The 18,453-nt window shown below is 37.8% G+C and overlaps 2 long non-coding RNA genes across 5 annotated transcripts in view; one reads left to right on the top strand and one right to left on the bottom strand.

The window, feature by feature from the left end:
* LOC114486464 (uncharacterized) overlaps positions 1-2,458 on the bottom strand; it is a 30,217-nt gene extending 27,759 nt beyond the window's left edge. For 2 of the 3 annotated variants that reach the window (XR_003680245.1, XR_008616760.1), the window contains exon 1: positions 2,372-2,458. This is a non-coding gene — a long non-coding RNA (uncharacterized lncRNA). Of the gene's footprint in view, positions 1-801; positions 2,104-2,371 lie in introns of those variants that run through there. The other variant, XR_008616761.1, reaches the window with a different exon arrangement.
* Positions 2,459-3,000: 542 nt separating this feature from the next.
* Positions 3,001-18,453, top strand: part of LOC112065037 (uncharacterized) — a 122,912-nt gene continuing 107,459 nt past the window's right edge. For both annotated transcript variants that reach the window (XR_003680247.2, XR_002891796.2), the window contains exon 1: positions 3,001-3,075. This is a non-coding gene — a long non-coding RNA (uncharacterized lncRNA). The remainder of the gene's footprint in view (positions 3,076-18,453) is intronic.

The following is an 18,453-nucleotide window of genomic DNA, read 5'->3' as shown; positions in this document are numbered from 1 at the left end:
ACGCACAGGCCCAGCGGCCATGGCTCACGGGCCCATCCACTCCACGGCACGTGGGATCCTCCCGGACCGGAGCACGAACCCGCGCCCCCTGCATCGGCAGGCGGACTCCCAACCACTGCGCCACCAGGGAAGCCCGGCATTGGTATTTTTAAAAAACCTCTCAACAAATCAAGATTGGCACTGGACCCTGAAGGGGTCGTAATACACACAAGGGAGTTTTTTGGGTGGAGAAACTCTTCTATGTTCTGATTGTGAGAGTTTTATACAAATCTGTACATGTATTAACACTCATAGAACTATACAACAACAACAAAGGAAAAGGTCAATCTTATTGTATGATAATTTTAAAAATAAAATATTATACCTATTAAATTCTTTATAAAAGCCTCAGAGCCTAATGTACAGCCAGGGTTGGAAGTCACTGGCTTAGATTCTTTCAAGGGCGGATCCACCATCTCTGAGATGAGCATTCACAGTTAGTGTACCACCAGTGTTAACTTCTTAAGTTAACAAACCTCCCCTCACCGTACATATGCACATGTCCACATATATAAACTCACCACATTGTCTATGTGGAAGTACTTTAAATTATAAATACTGTAATAGTGAGGTAGAGCTGTCTTTTGCAGATTCACACTGGGGAATTTCAGAATATTACAGTGGGGAATTACATGAGTTAATAGTTCTATTAATCTCTGCACTTGGAGAAAAAAACTCATAAGGCAATTGCTTTGCCTCAAAACAATGTTTCTCAAACCTATAAACTGGGTCTTTATAGAATAACAAAGAATCCCCAAAAGAGATAGTTTGGCAGTTTAATTAGTTTCATTTCTGAGTAGGATCACAGGAAGAAATAGAGACAGTTTATATCACAAAACAGTGTGCATGAATATGTGTGTTTATATTACATAAATGAAACAAAAGTTTCAAGAAACAACTCATGCCTCTCTTACTTTACTTTATTTCATGGCAGTGTTGGTCATGACTCAGTATCTTGCTATCATGATGCACTAAGGGTGAGAAAATCACAGTTAAAACACTCTGGGAGAATATAACCAGGTACCTATGCTTCTTCCTGCCACCAGGCAAGGAGACAGAGAAGAATTTGACCACTGGCTGCACCATTCTCTAGCTTTCTGAAGTTAGACAAATTTCTTGATCTTTGTGTGCCTCCATTTGCCCACTCACAAAATGGGAATGATAACAGAAAACTTCATGCTGTGGTTGCGATCACTGAATCCTCATCTGACAAACTCAACTCTTAAGTTTCTCTCCCTCTGCATTTAAGACTCACTGAAAAAGAGACAGGACATGGACACCCTGAACTATTTCTGAGTTTGGAGGCCAGAAGGCTAAACCTGAATTTATCATCTTTTTCCTTTGAATGATGAAAGTCTTATCAGAGCTTTCAATATGTGAAATATCCAAAGGTCTAAAAACCAGCATGAATTCTTTAATCTCCAATGATTTGAGACACTCTGGTTGGCACTCTGCTTGGAGGAAAAAGAATAAATTAAGCAGTTGTTCTGGCCAAAGAGAACTGAGCAGTGATCTAAGCTGATCTGTCCCATCCACATTCTTACGTTAAAATAACCAGGAATATTTCACTTCCATGAATTTGCCTTACGGAAAACCAACAGTATATGAGGGAAAATGAGACGATTATCCTAGCTAAAGAAAAAGGCGTGCAAACAGTCTCAGTGGAAGGGCAAGGCCACACAAACAGTTCTGGTTGAATTCCTCACCGTTCACTCACCCCCAAGGCGTCCCAGGGCATCTGGGGACCTAACCGACTAAGCAGAGTTTATTCACATATTCACCAGGGCACTTCCTAAAGCTTTATAGACATGGGAAAATATGCTATATGTATAGAAATAGAAATCATGCAAAATGCAAGTGAATACTAAGAAATAAATCACAAGGCAGACAACACGGCTACTTCGTTCAGCCTCTCGCTTCTGTTATTTTGGGCAAGGGCTGGGGGGTGGGTAGATGGCGGTTGTCTCACCGGCAGCCAGTCCTGCTCTTAATTCACACCTTGGGCAGCAGATCTAATTCACTAGCATGTGCTGTTCAGCCTAAGACCGGAAACTTCTCCAAGTCCTGGAGGAAAACAGTCACCCTGATGCAAATTTCGCGGCTAAGTTAGCCTAGGTCAATACATTTAAATCTCCAAACTGGCGTTTAGATTGCAAAAGCTATCAAAAACAATGCTAATCCTGAAAGAAAAGCAGGTGTTGGTTCACAATTCTGGGAATCCCCCCACCCCACCCCGGGGTGAAATCTGAAACTGGTCCCCGTACACAGAGGGCGGGGAGAGACTGCCACTCCAGATCGGTAGGTGGCAGCTTTAATGAGCAAGGAAACTTACACTGGAGGCTTGTCTCTGGCGGCCGCAAAATGAGCAATCTCCGCACCCGACCGCCAGAATCTTAAAAGTTTATACAGAGGCTTTAACTGGGTTCAGTCACGTTTTCAGTCCGGATGGTCTCAACACCACATTGTTTTCTCAAAGCTGCGTCCTGGAAAACAGCTCCTCGTGTGGGAAAGCTGAGCAGAAGGTACATTCCAAGGACGGGGAGAGGGTGAGGAGCCGCCGACTTCCGGGTCCAGCTTCCGGGTCAAACAGCGATCACATCCTCCCCACGACCTCCTCCAAAAGCAGGAGCAATAGGTTCTTTGAAGTGAGACAAAATTACTAAGGGGGCTAAAGAGCACAAACCATGCTTAATAAGAATGAAACTGAATTGGGAGGAAAATTAGCTATAACGTACATTTAGAAAGGAAAGAAACGTCAGTGTTGAACCTGAAAATGATAATTTTCAAATGACGCCCGGGGCCACGCACGAGGGGACTGCAAAATGAAATCTTGGCTTCTCACTTTGAAAATGCACTTGAGTTTGACATGAACGTACACATTTGACTTTTGCATTCTGCCGGTTGGTTACACCACAGCACAGCCCGCGTCAGGGACATCTGTGTCTGAAAGTACTGGAAACCTTCTCCGGGTCTCTCAGAGTCTTTCTGGTCCAACATCTCACAGGGTTGCTGTAACTTCAATGAACTATATACCAGGTAATCCTCACTTGTTCTTTTTCCTTTTGCTCCTTGTTTTCTTCTTCTTCTTTTTTTTTTTTTTTTTCTAACTAGCTTACTAAGATTTGAAATGTCCTTAACTGAACAGGAGGACTTGAAGGCTTCAAGTCCTCAATGAGGAATGAGTGGTTTAGTACAGGGTTCTGTCTGGATGAAGTAGGCACTTGTTCTTTTTCCTTTTGCTCCTTGTTTTCTTCTTCTTCTTTTTTTTTTTTTTTTTCTAACTAGCTTACTAAGATTTGAAATGTCCTTAACTGAACAGGAGGACTTGAAGGCTTCAAGTCCTCAATGAGGAATGAGTGGTTTAGTACAGGGTTCTGTCTGGATGAAGTAGGTTATCCACCTCCAAAATCTCAGGTAACTAAATGTGTGTCACTGAATCCTGGTGGTTTGGGGTTGGGATGCTGGTAGGTGAACAGCCAGAGAATGCTGGCTGCCTTGAGGCTGGAGAAGGAGGAAGGAGGGAGCAGATCGATTTGCCTAAAGCCTGCTCGCCTTGTTTGCCCTTAGCTGTGAGTAAAGTAAAAAAATAAAACAATTAAAATTTTTTTTTAAAAAATTTGCATTAAAGTTCAAAGATTCTGACCCTTTGCAAAGTCTAGGAGTAGTACTTTTATCCCAATGGATTGCAGACCTTGATTTCTTAAATGGGTTACTTAGTAATTTTGTCCTGCACCCCTACTTTGGTGTGGGTTTTAACAACCCCTGGGAGCCTCTTCTATTCTGCCTCTTCATAGTGTCTTGGCTTCCATTGGCTCAGAGCTGTAGGAAGGCAAATGGGCAAGGTCAAAGCTAATGGAATGGAGACCATGATTCCGATTTCTCAGCTTTTTATACTTTCCTCTGCTTTTTACTCCTTGGGCTCCACGTCTATATATATTCCTGATTTTGAGGACAGACATCTGAATTAATAAAAACCTGTGCATATGCACATAGCACAGCAGGGACATATGTGGACTTTAATTCTTTGGCATTTCCCTGTTCTCAGCTCTTGAACTGACCTTTGCTTCCTGTTCAGAGGCAAGCTTGGCTGAGGCCCCTTTCCTTGCCATCCTACCACCTATTCTTCTTACCTGGTAGCCTGGTAAAGGCAAGATTCTGTGAGCCAGGATTCAGTGTGAAGGACCAGCTGACCACTGGCCAACATCCCATGGTTTCTTGACCTTTTTATTATTTTTAAAAATTTGATACCATAAGGGTAACAAATAAGACAAAATTTGCATTAAGCCAGGAACAGGCTTCTGGAAGGAATCTTAATGTTATACTTCTTTGTTTTTAGATAGCTTAGAAAAACAAACATCCTATGGCTGGAGATCAGTACTAATTTTTATATAATGTCTATGTTCTAGAGAGTTTCCTCATTTAATATAGAGCTCTCAATAGCCATTTAAGATGGCCATAGACATTAGTAAGTATATTCCAGAAAAACTTCACAGTATAGCATTAATTTCGTTTATATCTGAGAGCCTGATATAAGCATACAATCTGTTTTAATGAACAGGTAACTCAACAAGCTCATCCATATATAGAATTGATGAATTAAGAGGGACTACAACATTTACTTTTGTATATTCCCCAGCCCATAATTTTTTTTAACATATATCACTATTTTGCCTTTTTAAAAACAGCATCGTTGTGAATTACGAATCGTAAATGGTAATTGTTTGGTTCTACTTATTTTGAGGTTTATTAAAGTGATTGTACATCCTAGTTTTTTGACATGCTTTTTTGATTCAATGTTATACACCTGACATTCATCCATGTTGATGTATATAATTGTTCTTCATTCAGTTTTGTTGATGTATAGCCTGCTTTTAAAATGTATTCATTCATGGCTTTGTCCAGGTATTTTGGAATAAAGGAATAGGAGGGGGAAAAAAGGAAATTCAGATTTTTGAGAAGAAATTTTCAGAGAGCAAAACTTTTGCACATAGGGACGTCACCAGCCCACAATTTGAGATCATTCAATTATAATACTACCTTTTTAATACTTCCTTTACCTTACATATGAAAAATTAATGAACTGTAGTTTATATTTTGATGGTTAGAGTAAAGAACTAGTCGTCACCTGCATCTCACACTCTTCTCTCATCACTTTCTCTGTGTTATTTCCCCAGGGATACAGTGCCTGTATGTCTTTAAATCTATAGGTGATGCCAACAGCAAGTAAGCTTTTCTAGTGGTTCATACACACTTAAGTCCCAAATGAAAAATTTGAAAAAAATTCCAGCTGTAAATATTACTTTTATACCAATTTAAAAATCATGTATTTCTCCCTGTTGCTTGGAAATGGCGCTCAGCCTCTTAAGTGGTAGCTCTTAGAGAGCCAAGAAATTGCTAAAATAAGAAAAAAAATTAGTAGCTCTAGGTTTCAATTAACATTGTCATTATTTTAAAGTATATTTAAGTTGTATTTTCAGAATTTAAATGCACTTGCCGTAGTATCAGAAGCAAAATCTAAATATGAATAATTTTTCTTTGTCCTTATTTCAAACTGAAAATATTCCTGGGACTTGTGCAAGGAAATAGAACAAATGGTTAAAGTGTTTTGTATAATTACAAATGGCTTCATGTAGTCAGAACTGACTTGAGCAACTTTTTTGTCAACTTAGTTTAAAATAATTGCCCAAAATTCATTATTCAATAATTTAACATTTAATTAATAAATTGATTAAATGTAGCTTTTGAAATTGTTTCCAAAGCTCTTGTATTATCTTTTAAAAATAACCAAGAAAGAAAGGTCATTATTTTGAAGAAAAAATGGGGTAGGTCTGACTTGCCTTTGACTAAAATTTCTATCGAATGAATTATAAATATGAGAAGCCCAAAGCTTTATCTGTTAGGCAGGAATTAAACAATCTATTGTTAATATTAATGGAAAAAATATAGAACTAGTCCACATCACTATATAGCAAAAAATCATTAACTGGCAGAAATTAAGCTTATTAAAAAACTTAAATACTGCTTCAAAAAGTGGTCATTTTAGATAAATTAAGACCATGTATGTTTACAACAGGAATAAAAACAGTGATATTTATAAAATAGTTTTCCTTGCTGATATCTCAACAATTGAAGCAAGAGCAAATTTCTATCTAATAATGAACAAATAATAAAATTTGACTTTAGTGTCTACCTTAGTTCCCTAGGGCTCCCATAACAAATTACCACAAACTGGGTGGCTTAAAACAATAGAAATGTATGCTCTCACAGTTCTGGAGACTAGAAGTCTGAAATCAAGGTGTCTGCAAGGGTGGTTCGTTCTGGAGGTTCTAAGGAAGGATCTGTTCCTTCCCTCCCTCCTGGTGTCTGGTGGTGGCCGGCAATCCTTGGCCTTACTTACATTGTAGATGCATCATTACAGAATCTACCTCTGTCATTACATGGTGTTTTCCTTGTGTTGTCTCTGTCTCTGTGTAGGCACATCACCTTCTTATAAGGACAAATCTAATCTAGTATGACTTCATCTTAACTATTTACATCTGCAAAGACTATTTCCAAATAAGGTCATATTCTGAGGGTCTGGGTAAATATGAATTTTGGGGGGACATGATTCAGTTATTCAACCCAATATCTCAACAATTGCAAAGAAAAAATTAACAGTTCAAAAAAGTGGCTCAGAATATATTTTTGGTACTCATGTACTTGAAGTGGCAGTTAAGTAATTTTATTTGGGAAGTGTGTTGCTTAGTTTTTATTGAATTTTATCAGACTAAAGAATGAGGAAGTAACTTAATAATACTATTTTTAGGAAATATTGGCATAGTCTCCATTTACTTTATTAGAAAGAGCCAAAAAATATTTATTGAACTTTTACTATGCTCAAAGCACAGATTTATGGAATATCAGTCTTTCATTTATCTGAGACATGATTACTATTGATTAAAATATTTATCATATCTCTTCTTGGTTGCTTGCAGTACATAAAGAAGGACATGAGGTATTGGCAAAAGGAAAAGAGAAAAGATATAGTACTTTTCTTGAAAAGCTTTTAAATAAAGATATACTATATTATAAAGAGAGAGGGGCAGTTTGGTAAGTTGGGGCATTACAAGCTGCTACTGACTAGCCAGGTGAGTCAACTTCTCTGCATCTCAGTTTCCTCATCTGTAAATGAAGGCAGTAATACTTGTACCTGCCTCCCAAGACTTTTAGGAGGATTAAATGAGTAGATGCAAGAAGAGTGTTTAGAGCCATGCCTGGACACAGGAAGCTTGGTGTAAGTGTTAGCTATTGTTACAAGAAAAACTAGTACATATAAATATTTAAGAATAATGCGGGACAATATTGGAAAGTCTTTTGGGCCCCAAATATTTTCCAGAAAATGGTTTCCAGAGAACACTGGATAACTTGGTAGTAATAAACAAATTATTTGTGAAGGTAATTGATTTTCTTATTGACAGGAATCGTATGTCTATTTCAATGAAATGAGTGGTTTTTGCTTGAATAGTATAATTTATTCTGGAGTTGAGTTTCCTGTTAAAAGTTAATCAGAAAAATCAGTAAATGGAAAAACTTTTGAAGAATTTGAATTGTATTGTTTTTTTTTTTCTTTTTTATATCATGTGGGTTTATTTCCCTGTGTGAGGTCTTCTGACAATGGTCACGATAAACGTCTGGACTTTCTGTTTTTTACCCCACTTAAAAAAAAAAAAAACCACTGAAATAGGAAATAAGACAAAATAGGACAGTCACCTTGAGCATACCCTGGTCATGGGTTCTTGTCTCTAAAGAGGAATCTTCTACTGCCATCGATTTCTCAGACCAACTATACTTTCTTGGACATCTACTGCCACAGACAAAAACATACCGAACGAGAGCAGTTGAATTACCCTGATTTTAATGTTTTCTTCCCCAAATCCAGCCAAGACTAGTAGGGGAACTGAAATGAAGGCTGAGTGACCATAAATCTTGTATGAGTGCAACTCCACCACTGGCTGTTGGGCAGTGCATTTTGTTTTGCATTGACCAGCAATATTTAAGGAGGAAGTGAATCGAGGTGGTTAAGGCATGCAGTACGTGCTGCTATAGCTGTCATCCACTCAGTATATTTGTTAAGGTGCCGCTGAGCTGGGAAACCTGCGATAAGACAGGTTCTACCAGTCGCTGGAGGATGGTGGGCCAGATAATTCCAGAGCTACAGTTTCACAATGTCTCCAACCAGAAAAAGGCTGCACACTGCATCCTTCTCCTATGTGCTTAAATGTGTCTTCATTTTCTTCTACCACATCTGCTTCCTGCAGGTGCTTTTTAGAGTTGCTATGAAGAAAAGAACAGGACTAAAGTGTCCAGTATTGTCCCGGGCAAACATGAATGTATGGTCACCCAACTTATTGTATGTCATATTAGATCCTTTAGGGTGATAATAAATATTTGCTTAGGCAGTAGATAGTGTATAGCATTTGCAAAAAATGTTTGGAACATATTGAGGGTCTAGGTGGACCACTGTTCGTGAAACGTTTTATGAAACAAAACATATGTTTGTGAAATGGATTTAAATGTTTTCTTAGAAACAATGGATTCTGCATCCCCATCCTCATTCAGATTTAAAAAGAAACTACATAAAAACCAAAGGAGGGAATTATCACTTCTATATCAATTTAAATGCCTATGGATGATGTTCGGTTCTTTAATGAGGACCTTAATTGTGTAATACAAATCCTTGGGATTAAAGGTTTCTAAGGATGACTGATATCCCATTAACTTTTTAATAATGTTACAATACCTCAGGAGGAAATTAGGTCTGTCCCTAAAGATCATTAGAACAGTCTGCCTATTTTGCTTACATTTTCATCATGGTGACTTTTGATTCTAAGAGTCTTTTATGGTTGTTTCAGGAAAATGGTTTATTGTAAGTCCCATTCATTTATGGGTATAAGATCATTTAAGTGCAGATTTCCCTGTTGCTGGAAGTACCCCTCGTATAATTCTAGCAAGTGTTCCCAATTTTATAAGATGATAATGAGAGTTTAATGGCTCTCTACCCCCTAGAGGAAAAATGGTTTCTAGCACATTAGAGATATAAGGACTTTGCTTTCTCGGGAAAGATAAAAACCAAAATTGACCCCATTCTCAAACTTTAATCCTCCAGTGGTTAATTGGATATTATTCTTAGCATGTTTCAGTCTGTTTTCAATGCTTTCTTATCACATGTGCTGTAAACTGCTTGATGATTTTAGAGGTATTAAATTATGGAAAATATACGCATCTTCAAATGAATGAAACTTACTATCTGCCTTTCCAAACTAGAATAGTCTCAAAAGGAAGGTAGAGAGGAAATAAACCCTATGAAGGTTCAGGGTCTTGTCCTCATCAGTGTAGGTTATAGGACTCCAGTGGCCTGGGGCATGTTGCGATATCCTCTCAGAAATAAAGAACAAATCGTTATATGTTGCACCTCTCCCCATTTAGAAGGATTCGTGATGCTTGGTAGGCCACTTCAGCTTCTGGAGGCAGTATATTCCAAGGTTGGAAAATGATTCTAACTCACTTACCAAGTGACAGAAAAGGCGGCGAGCACTGATTGAAACGTGGCCTGGGAAAGGTTTCTGCGGCAGACCCAGGCTGTGGTACAGGAGGTCTGCTGCTGGAGCTACACCACCCAGAGCCTCTTTGGTATTAGAGGGACCATCTGTGGGAAAAGATAGGGTTCGGGAATCTTCTCTAAGGAAACACTACTTAGAAAAAAAAAAAAAGAATGAGTAGGAGGAGGAAGAGCGACAGAAGAGGATCCTATACTTAGATGTTTCTCACCATATATATATATATATATATATTATTTTTTTTTTTTTTTTTTAATTTCTCTAAGTGTCCACGCATGTGACTCCTCACCATGGCTTTGCCAAAGCTATCTTTTTACAAACTAAAATTTGCAGTATCAATCTAGTACGGACACATGACAACATTTCCAGACAGGTGAGCTGCTTGGCCCTCAGACATCAATAGTACGTCAATTCAAATATGGTTGAGAGTAAGAAAGAAGACTTATAGTAGTTTTATTAAGTAACTTTTCATAGGATATCTAACAAAAGTAAATTAATCTATTGTTTCTCACAATACTAGTTTTTTTTAACATTTTTAAAATTTATTTATTTATTTTTGGCTGCGTTGGGTCTTCGTTGCTGCGCGTGGGCTTTCTCTAGTTCTGCGAGCAGGGGCTACTCTTCATTGCGGTGCGCGGGCTTCTCATTGCGGTGGCTTCTCTTGTTGCGGAGCATGGGCTCTAGGCTCATGGGCTTCAATAGTTGCAGCACGCGGGCTCAGTAGTTGTGGCTCACAGGCTTAGTTGCTCCGCGGCACGTGGGATCTTCACGGACCGGGGCTCGAACCCGTGTCCCCTGCATTGGCAGGCGGATTCTTAACCACTGCGCCACCAGGGAAGTCCAACAATACTAGTTTTATTATAAAAAATTTAAAACAGCTTAAATACCAAGGACAGGAGAATGGTTAAGCAAATTGCTGCACCTTCAGACTTAAGGGTACTATGTAGTAATTAACAATAGTGTTTAGAAAAAGTGCTCATGTTAAAATAAATGTCTATATTCTTACTAAATATAATCTCTATATATGTATCTATATACATGTCATACTGTGTATACAATATGTGCATAATAAATTATTAACATCATCAACATATTCATGATAGCAACAAAAAAACAAAAATATCAATCATTTATTCATTCTACAGATAGCTTATTGATAACACAATGCCTAGGCACTAATTGTCAGTATAATATTCATGACAGTGGAATTTTTCTCCTTTGTTTCCATATTCTCAAAGCCGAGAATAGTGCCTGGCACATTTTTAGGAGCTCAGTAAGTATTTATTAAGTGATTTCATTCAATCTTTATGACAGTATCTGAGATAGTTTTTAATTGTCCATAAGTTTCTTTAAAATACTTTATCCTAGACAGTGGACTGTAAGTGTGTATATTGGTTTTTACTTCTAATCCAAAGACATTTGGTCAACAATTCAATATTCAGATCAGAAACACACAATCCAGAGGTGATTGGTAATATTTGAAAGACGTTAATCAGGAATCTCTACTGCAGGGGTATCTATACCAGATGTCAGATATCACTATGTGATTTTTTTTTTATTAGAGAGTTCATTAGTTAACATAAGGAATATTAGTGCTTATTTCTCATGGGTGAAATGAGTGGTGTTCCAACTATGTTGATCAGTTAGAAATACTTTATATTCACCTGTAAATATGCCTGAACGATGTATTAAACCTGGAAAGCCCAGCAGCCTAACATCTCCGGAGTAGTGTTTTAGATGTCATCATCTGTTCCCACTAGAAGGATAGTCGATCCTCATCTTAGAATAGTGTTAACATCTTTGCCTTGGAGTGTAACTTCCAAGAAAACTGCTGGGAGGTTACCTAAAGAGAAATGAAATATTTCGTTATGAAATATTCATATGTTTGACAGAAATCAGTCTGAGCTTTGCTGTCATTGCTACAGATCTTTTGACAGCCAGAATGTTGGCGAGGAGTTCTAATTATGATAGATTACCAATATTCACTAAAAAGAACCTGACAATTGTGAGGACATATACTCAGGTCAGATCACAACAGACAAATGTCAGTAATATCCCCATTTTATAGATGAGAAACTAAGGCTTAGAGAATTAAGTGATTTGTCAAGGTGACAAAAATAAGTCAGAGGCAGAACTTATTGAGATGGGATTTTAAATATCATTCTAATGTCCCTCTCCTTGTGCTTAAAACTACTAAAAAAAAAAAAAAAAGATACCAAATTGTATTTTTCTAACCATGGGGGACAAATAACACCAAACCAAAAATTATTCATTAAAAAAACAAAAGGAATTATACCAAAAATATTACTAATAGTGGTTTTATGGGCAATTATTTTTCTTTCTACTTTGCTGTATTATATGAAATTTCTGCAGCTAGCATTTTTCATTTATAAAGAGGGAAAAACCCAAACTTTATTTTTCTTTAAAAAAATTTCTAGCTGAAGCAAACTGTTCTATTGACGTTCCTCAAAATAAGACATGTAGAGATAAAAATACATTCATAGGCCAAATAAAATTCTTCTTGTGTCATAGTCCTAAAATCCTGACAGAATTTTTGAAACTCACACAGAATCCCAGCCAATGTATTATTTTTTCTGTTGTTAGAGTATTTTTAAATTTTCTAAAATTCATTTCGTAAAAACAGAATATTGGTTTTATTGACTAAAATATAGTGTTACTCATTATTTCAAAACCACATCGGAAGACAGTGTTGAAAAGGAGTAGAAATAAATCAAACCTCTATGTTCTACTTTAAATTTCCTTTTGCATAGTTTATGTGAATATAATAATAAAATGCATTGCAAATCTTCCTAAGGACACCCTGGATGAAAGAGAGGGTTATATTTATGTTTTCTGTTGTTGTTAATAATGTGAGAGCTCTGCTATATTTCACTTAAATGCTGTTCGGAATTTCCAAGCTGATGAATTGGAACATTATAAATATGTGTGTTATTGACATGATGGGTAAATAAAACCAGTATAGTGACAATCATTTTCCAAAATTGTTTTCAGTAGAGCAGTTGCTCAATAAGTTTTGTATTAAGTAACTTTGCAATGTGTGAGATATTTTAAAATGTAGGCTTTTGGTTATGCTAAGAAAAAAAATGTAAGCCAATACAATAATAGGATTTTGTTTGTAAAGTAGGGGTGGGTGGAATGACCACCTCTGTTCTTCTGATGCTTCTTTCTCCACTTATATATGTGTATAATTATTTATGTTTACATGTGTGTGCTTGAACCACATTTTTGTATTATTTTGATTTATTTCAATAAGCATACTGTCTAATGTTTGAGACATGTTCTGATCTTGGTAACAAAAAACAACAGCAAAAATGTTATAATACCAGTTGCTAGAAATGCTAGACAATGTCATTTGGACTATTTCTATTTCTTCAATACAAAAGTAAATCAATACACTGATTATGTCATTCACCTAATATATTAACACGTGTATGAAGACCTGTTTTTTTGCGGTGGTGGTGGTGGTTATAAAATATGGAAGAACTCTTTTGAAACAAAGAGATGAATGAAATTGCCTTTAGCACTGCCAGGGAAGGAGACTAGCCTCAGTGAGGGTTCATCTGACGTATGAGAGCATACCTCTGGCCAAGATGGGTCACTGAAGTCTCTACCATTGCTTAGATTCCAAAGATTTTAAAATTGCCTGTCCTAGAATGTGAGAATACAAGCCTGGGGAAATAATAAGCTAGTCTTTGGCCTGTTAGAGTAAAGAATGTCTACTGGACTCCCTGGGATGCTAAATACCTTCTCACCATGAATACAAGCCTGGGGAAATAATCTAGTCTTTGGTGGCCTGTTAGAGTAAAGAATGTCTACTGGACTCCCTGGGATGCTAAATACCTTCTCACCATTTCACTGTACTGCTCCCTTGGAAGCCCTTCCATATGAAGCAAACATACTATGAACTTAGTCACAGAGCATTTGGGGTCCATTAAAATTCTGCTTAATTCCTGGCCAACCTAAAAAAAAAAGAAAAAAAAGAAATTTTATACCATAAATGAAAGTTACACTAATTTTTTGCTTAAATAACTATGGAAGAAAGGCACTTTATTTTTTAGATATAAATTTATCTAATTAGTTCTTTGAACTAACAATACCAATGGACTTGTTTTCTGTTTTATTAAAGTTGGAAGAACTTTCAAATTATAACTAATTTGTATCTTGAGTTCTCTTTTAGTAGAACTAATAACTATTTTTCAATGTTTTATACATTTCTTTAGCTTGTTTTTAAGATGGCTTTTGTGTGTGTATTGCATTATTTGTTTTGAAAGATTAATCTCCAGTTCCCCAAACATGTCTTAGATTGTATTGTGTCATAATTAGTTTTTGCATATTTCTTTCCAAGTAGATTGTTAAATTCCCCGAGGGGAGAGATGATTTCTAAATTTTTTAATCTTTATAATACCACGAATAGAGTCCTGTACCTAGCTGGACTTCAACAAATACTTGCTAAATTTAATTGAATTTACAGATTTAAAAAGAAAGAGAGGAAGGAGAGAGAGAGAGAGAGAGAGATTGAGAGGGAGGGGGAGAGAGAAAAGTTGGAGAGAGGCAGAGGACAACGAAGATATTAATAGGGGGAAAATGCCCTTTTAGAAAAGGTCAAAGGAAGTGGGATTATTTTGCTTGTTAAGGAAATAACTTCCTTATAGGTTTCACATGTAACAAATTAAGTTGGGCTTCCAGGGTAGCAGGCAAAATGACCTGAGATAATGAAAAATTTTTTTGACCAGAAAAAGGGTTAGAATGATAGCCCAAAATAAATGAAATGGCAGTGATCTCTATGCTTTTGACCTCCATTAGTGTTTAGAGAGAAAATTAAACCAGATGCAAGAAAGATTGCTTCCAGTGTGGAGAGAGGAGAGAACAAGAAAGAGAGGAAGGAGAGAGAGAGAGAGAGATTGAGAGGGAGGGGGAAAGAGAAAAGTTGGAGAGAGGCAGAGGACAACGAAGATATTAATAGGGGGAAAATGCCCTTTTAGAAAAGGTCAAAGGAAGTGGGATTATTTTGCTTGTTAAGGAAATAACCTCGTTATAGGTTTCACATGTAACAAATTAAGATGGGCTTCCAGGGTAGCAGGCAAAATGACCTGAGATAATGAAAAATTTTTTTGACCAGAAAAAGGGTTAGAATGATAGCCCAAAATAAATGAAATGGCAGTGATCTCTAAGTTAGGCTTCCAGGGTAGCAGGCAAAATGACCTGAGATAATGAAGAATTTTTTTGACCAGAAAAAGGGTTAGAATGATAGCCCAAAATAAATGAAATGGCAGTGATCTCTATGCTTTTGACCTCCATTAGTGTTTAGAGAGAAAATTAAACCAGATGCAAGAAAGATTGCTTCCAGTGTGGAGAGAGGAGAGAACAGGGAGGATTCACAGAGGAGACAATTAAAAGGGTCTGGAAGAATCCTACAGACTTGGGCCCTCAAAGAAGAAAGGGAGGCAGAAGGCCTGAAGCAGAAGGTTCAGCATGAGCAGAGGCCCAGGACTGTGGTGGTGGAGGGGTGTTGAGTAGGGTACAGCTGATACACAGGTGTATCAGGGTTTGAACCCAGGGCCAAATGTTAATTCTCTTCTGTAACTTCAACCTTTGCTCTTAAATGCTCAGAACTCATTTTCCCTGAGTCTCATAGTGTCAGAGTATGAAGTTAATGGAGATTGTTTTTGTATAGAATTTCTAAACTTAGAGAAGGGATGGAGTGAGAAAGTCAGGGGGCAGAACTTCTGGGGTTGTCAATGTTTGTAGAGACCTTCTGGTTCTCCTCTCTCCTTTCAAAGCTGTGCCCATTAAAGCGAAGAGAGGTTAGACAACATGGAAAAAACAAACAGCTGGTTGGTTCAAGACCCCCATTGGTCTGCTGTGGGCTCCAAGGACCTTTCTTTAGGGAGGGCACAGTGGTGTCATGGGAAGAGCCCGGATTGTAGAAGGCTGACAGGGCTGGGTTCAAACCCTGTCTCCGTTACTCATTACTATATGAGAACTAGGAAATTTCACTGAAAGATGGAGATAAACTTATTTGCTTCATGGGTTTGTTTGTGATGAAACACTATATCATAGTGGTTAAGGATGTGATAAATTTCTGTGCCTTGGTACCTGCTATGGACTGAATGTTTATGCCCTGCCCCCACCCCCCAACCAGGTAAGGACACAATGAAAAGACCTCCATCTGTGAACCAAGAAGCAGGCTCTCGCTAGACACCAAATTTGCCTCCACCTTGATCTTGGACTTCCCAGCCTCTAGAACTCAGAGACATAAATATTGGTTGTTTAAGCTACCCAGTCTATGGTTTTGTTATAGAAGCCAGAACTGACTAAGACGATGCCCTCATATCTAATGGGAAGATAACAGTACCCACCCATAGAACTGGTGTAAGGATTAAATTGGTTAATTCCTCAAAACGTTATTAATCCATGGAAAAAATTTTAGGACAGTGCCTGATACATAGTTAGTGCTCCGTAGGTATTAGTTATCATAACCATCATCATTATTGGAGCAGGATCTAGGGTTTGAATCCTCCTTCCATAACTTCTTATTTTGGGGACCTTGGTGAACATCTCTGTGCTTCAGTTTCCTCATCTGGAAAAAGTTAATAACAGTACTTGCTTGATAGGGTTATAGTAATGATTAAACAAACAAATATAGCAAAAGGTCTAGATCCTGCTTGGTACATGCTAAACACTCTATAAAACGGAGAGCTGCTATTAATTGTCTGAAAACCACCAAAAGATTGCCTTGTGGCTGTCATTTAATATATAAGTGATATAATTTGTGGAATCTACAAAAACTGTAGAATGACAGGTTTAGAAAGAGTTTTAATGTAAATATTGAGATGAACTAAGGAGAAACACTTAACACATAAAGATCTGAGTAAAGAGTGATGCAAATCCCAACTATTGACCATATGAAAAGAGGTGGCATTTTTAAAAACATTAAACTGGTACCAGTAACTGCTTATTCTGAGGAATTAATAATTGCTTCTCTTTGCCCTGAGGCTCTTCTCTCATTAAAACCGAAGCAATCGTAGCTTCAGGGGAAGGTAGATATTCCCAAATAATTGCTCAACTTGGAGCAATTTTTTAATAAAATTGTATAATATTTATACACACTTTTTTTTAGAAAAAAAGATTTAAAAAACTAAACAAATGTTTTTGAAGATAAAAAATGTATTTATAGGTTTTACAGTCACATGGTTCAAAAGTCAAGAAGTATAAAAAAATATCTGGTGAAAATGTTTCCTCCCTCTCCTGAACATTATTCCCCTACTTCCTCTCTGCACAGTCAATCAATGTTATTGGTTTTTTTCTTATTTTGTTTTTTTCTGCGGTACATGGGCCTCTCACCGTTGTGGCCTCTCCCGTTGCGGAGCACACAAGAAGTATAAAAAAAAATCTGGTGAAAATGTTTCCTCCCTCTCCTGAACATTATTCCCCCACTTCCTCTCTGCACAGTCAATCAATGTTATTGGTTTTTTTCTTATTTTGTTTTTTTCTGCGGTACATGGGCCTCTCACCGTTGTGGCCTCTCCCGTTGCGGAGCACAGGCTCCGGACGCGCAGGCTCAGCAGCCATGGCTCACGGGCCCAGCCACTCCGCGTCATGTGGGATCTTCCCGGACTGGGGCACAAACCCGTGTTCCCTGCATCGGCAGGCGGACTCTCAACCACTGCACCACCAGGAAAGCCCAATGTTATTGGTTTTGGTGTAACCCTCTAGGTATATCAAGGAGATTTTACAAATCAGTACATGAAAAGCCACATCATTTTTCATACTTTCATTATATTCCATTCATGATTTACCATAATTTTTATTTAACCAGTGTCATATTGATAGTCATTTAGGTGGTTTCCAAATTTTCACTGTTACAAGCAATCCCATAATGAATAATTTCATTAAAAACTCATGTATCGGGCTTCCCTGGTGGCGCAGTGGTTGAGAGTCCGCCTGCCGATGCAGGGGACACGGGTTCATGCCCCGGTCCAGGAAGATCCCACATGCCGCGGAGCGGCTGGGCCCATGAGCCATGGCCACTGTGCCTGCGAGTCCAGAGCCTGCGCGCCACAATGGGAGAGGCCACAACAGTGAGAGGCCCGCGTACCGCAAAAAAAACCCAAAAAAACAAAACTCATGTATCTGTAGTATAAATTCCTAACGGGAGAATTGCCATTCAAGTCCATGTGTTTTTAAAATTTCTTAAATATTGCCAAATTATCTTCCACAGAGGTGGTACTAATTGATATGCCAACTGGAAATGTATGGGAAATCTTCAAACTAGACTTCTTTTTTTTTTAACATCATTATTGGAGTATAATTGCTTTACAATGTTGTTTTAGTTTCTGCTGTATAACAAAGTGAATCAGCTATATGCAAACGTATATACCCATATCCCCTCCCTCTTGCATCTCCCTCCCACCCTCCTTATCCCACCCCTCTACGTGGTCACAAAGCACCGAGCTGATCTCCCTGTGCTATGCAGCTGCTTCCCACTAGCTATTTTACATTTGGTAGTGTATAAATGTCAGTGTTACTCTCTCACTTCATCCCAGCTTACTCTTCCCCCTCCCCATGTCCTCAAATCCATTCTCTATGTCTGCGTCTTTATTCCTGTCCTGCCCCTCGGTTCATCAGAACAATTTTTCTTCTTAGATTCCATATATATGTGTTAGCATACGGTATTTGTTTTTCTCTTTCTGACTTACTTCACTCTGTATGACAGACTCTAGGTCCATCCACCTCACTACAAAGAACTCAATTTCATTTCTTTTTATGTCTGAGTAATATTCCATTGTATATATGT

Source organism: Physeter macrocephalus, chromosome 1 (genome assembly GCF_002837175.3).
Source record: "Physeter macrocephalus isolate SW-GA chromosome 1, ASM283717v5, whole genome shotgun sequence".
NCBI classification, from domain to species: domain Eukaryota; kingdom Metazoa; phylum Chordata; class Mammalia; order Artiodactyla; family Physeteridae; genus Physeter; species Physeter macrocephalus.
Note: the sequence above shows the minus strand (reverse complement) of the source record. Positions and strands in the feature narration are given on the sequence as shown.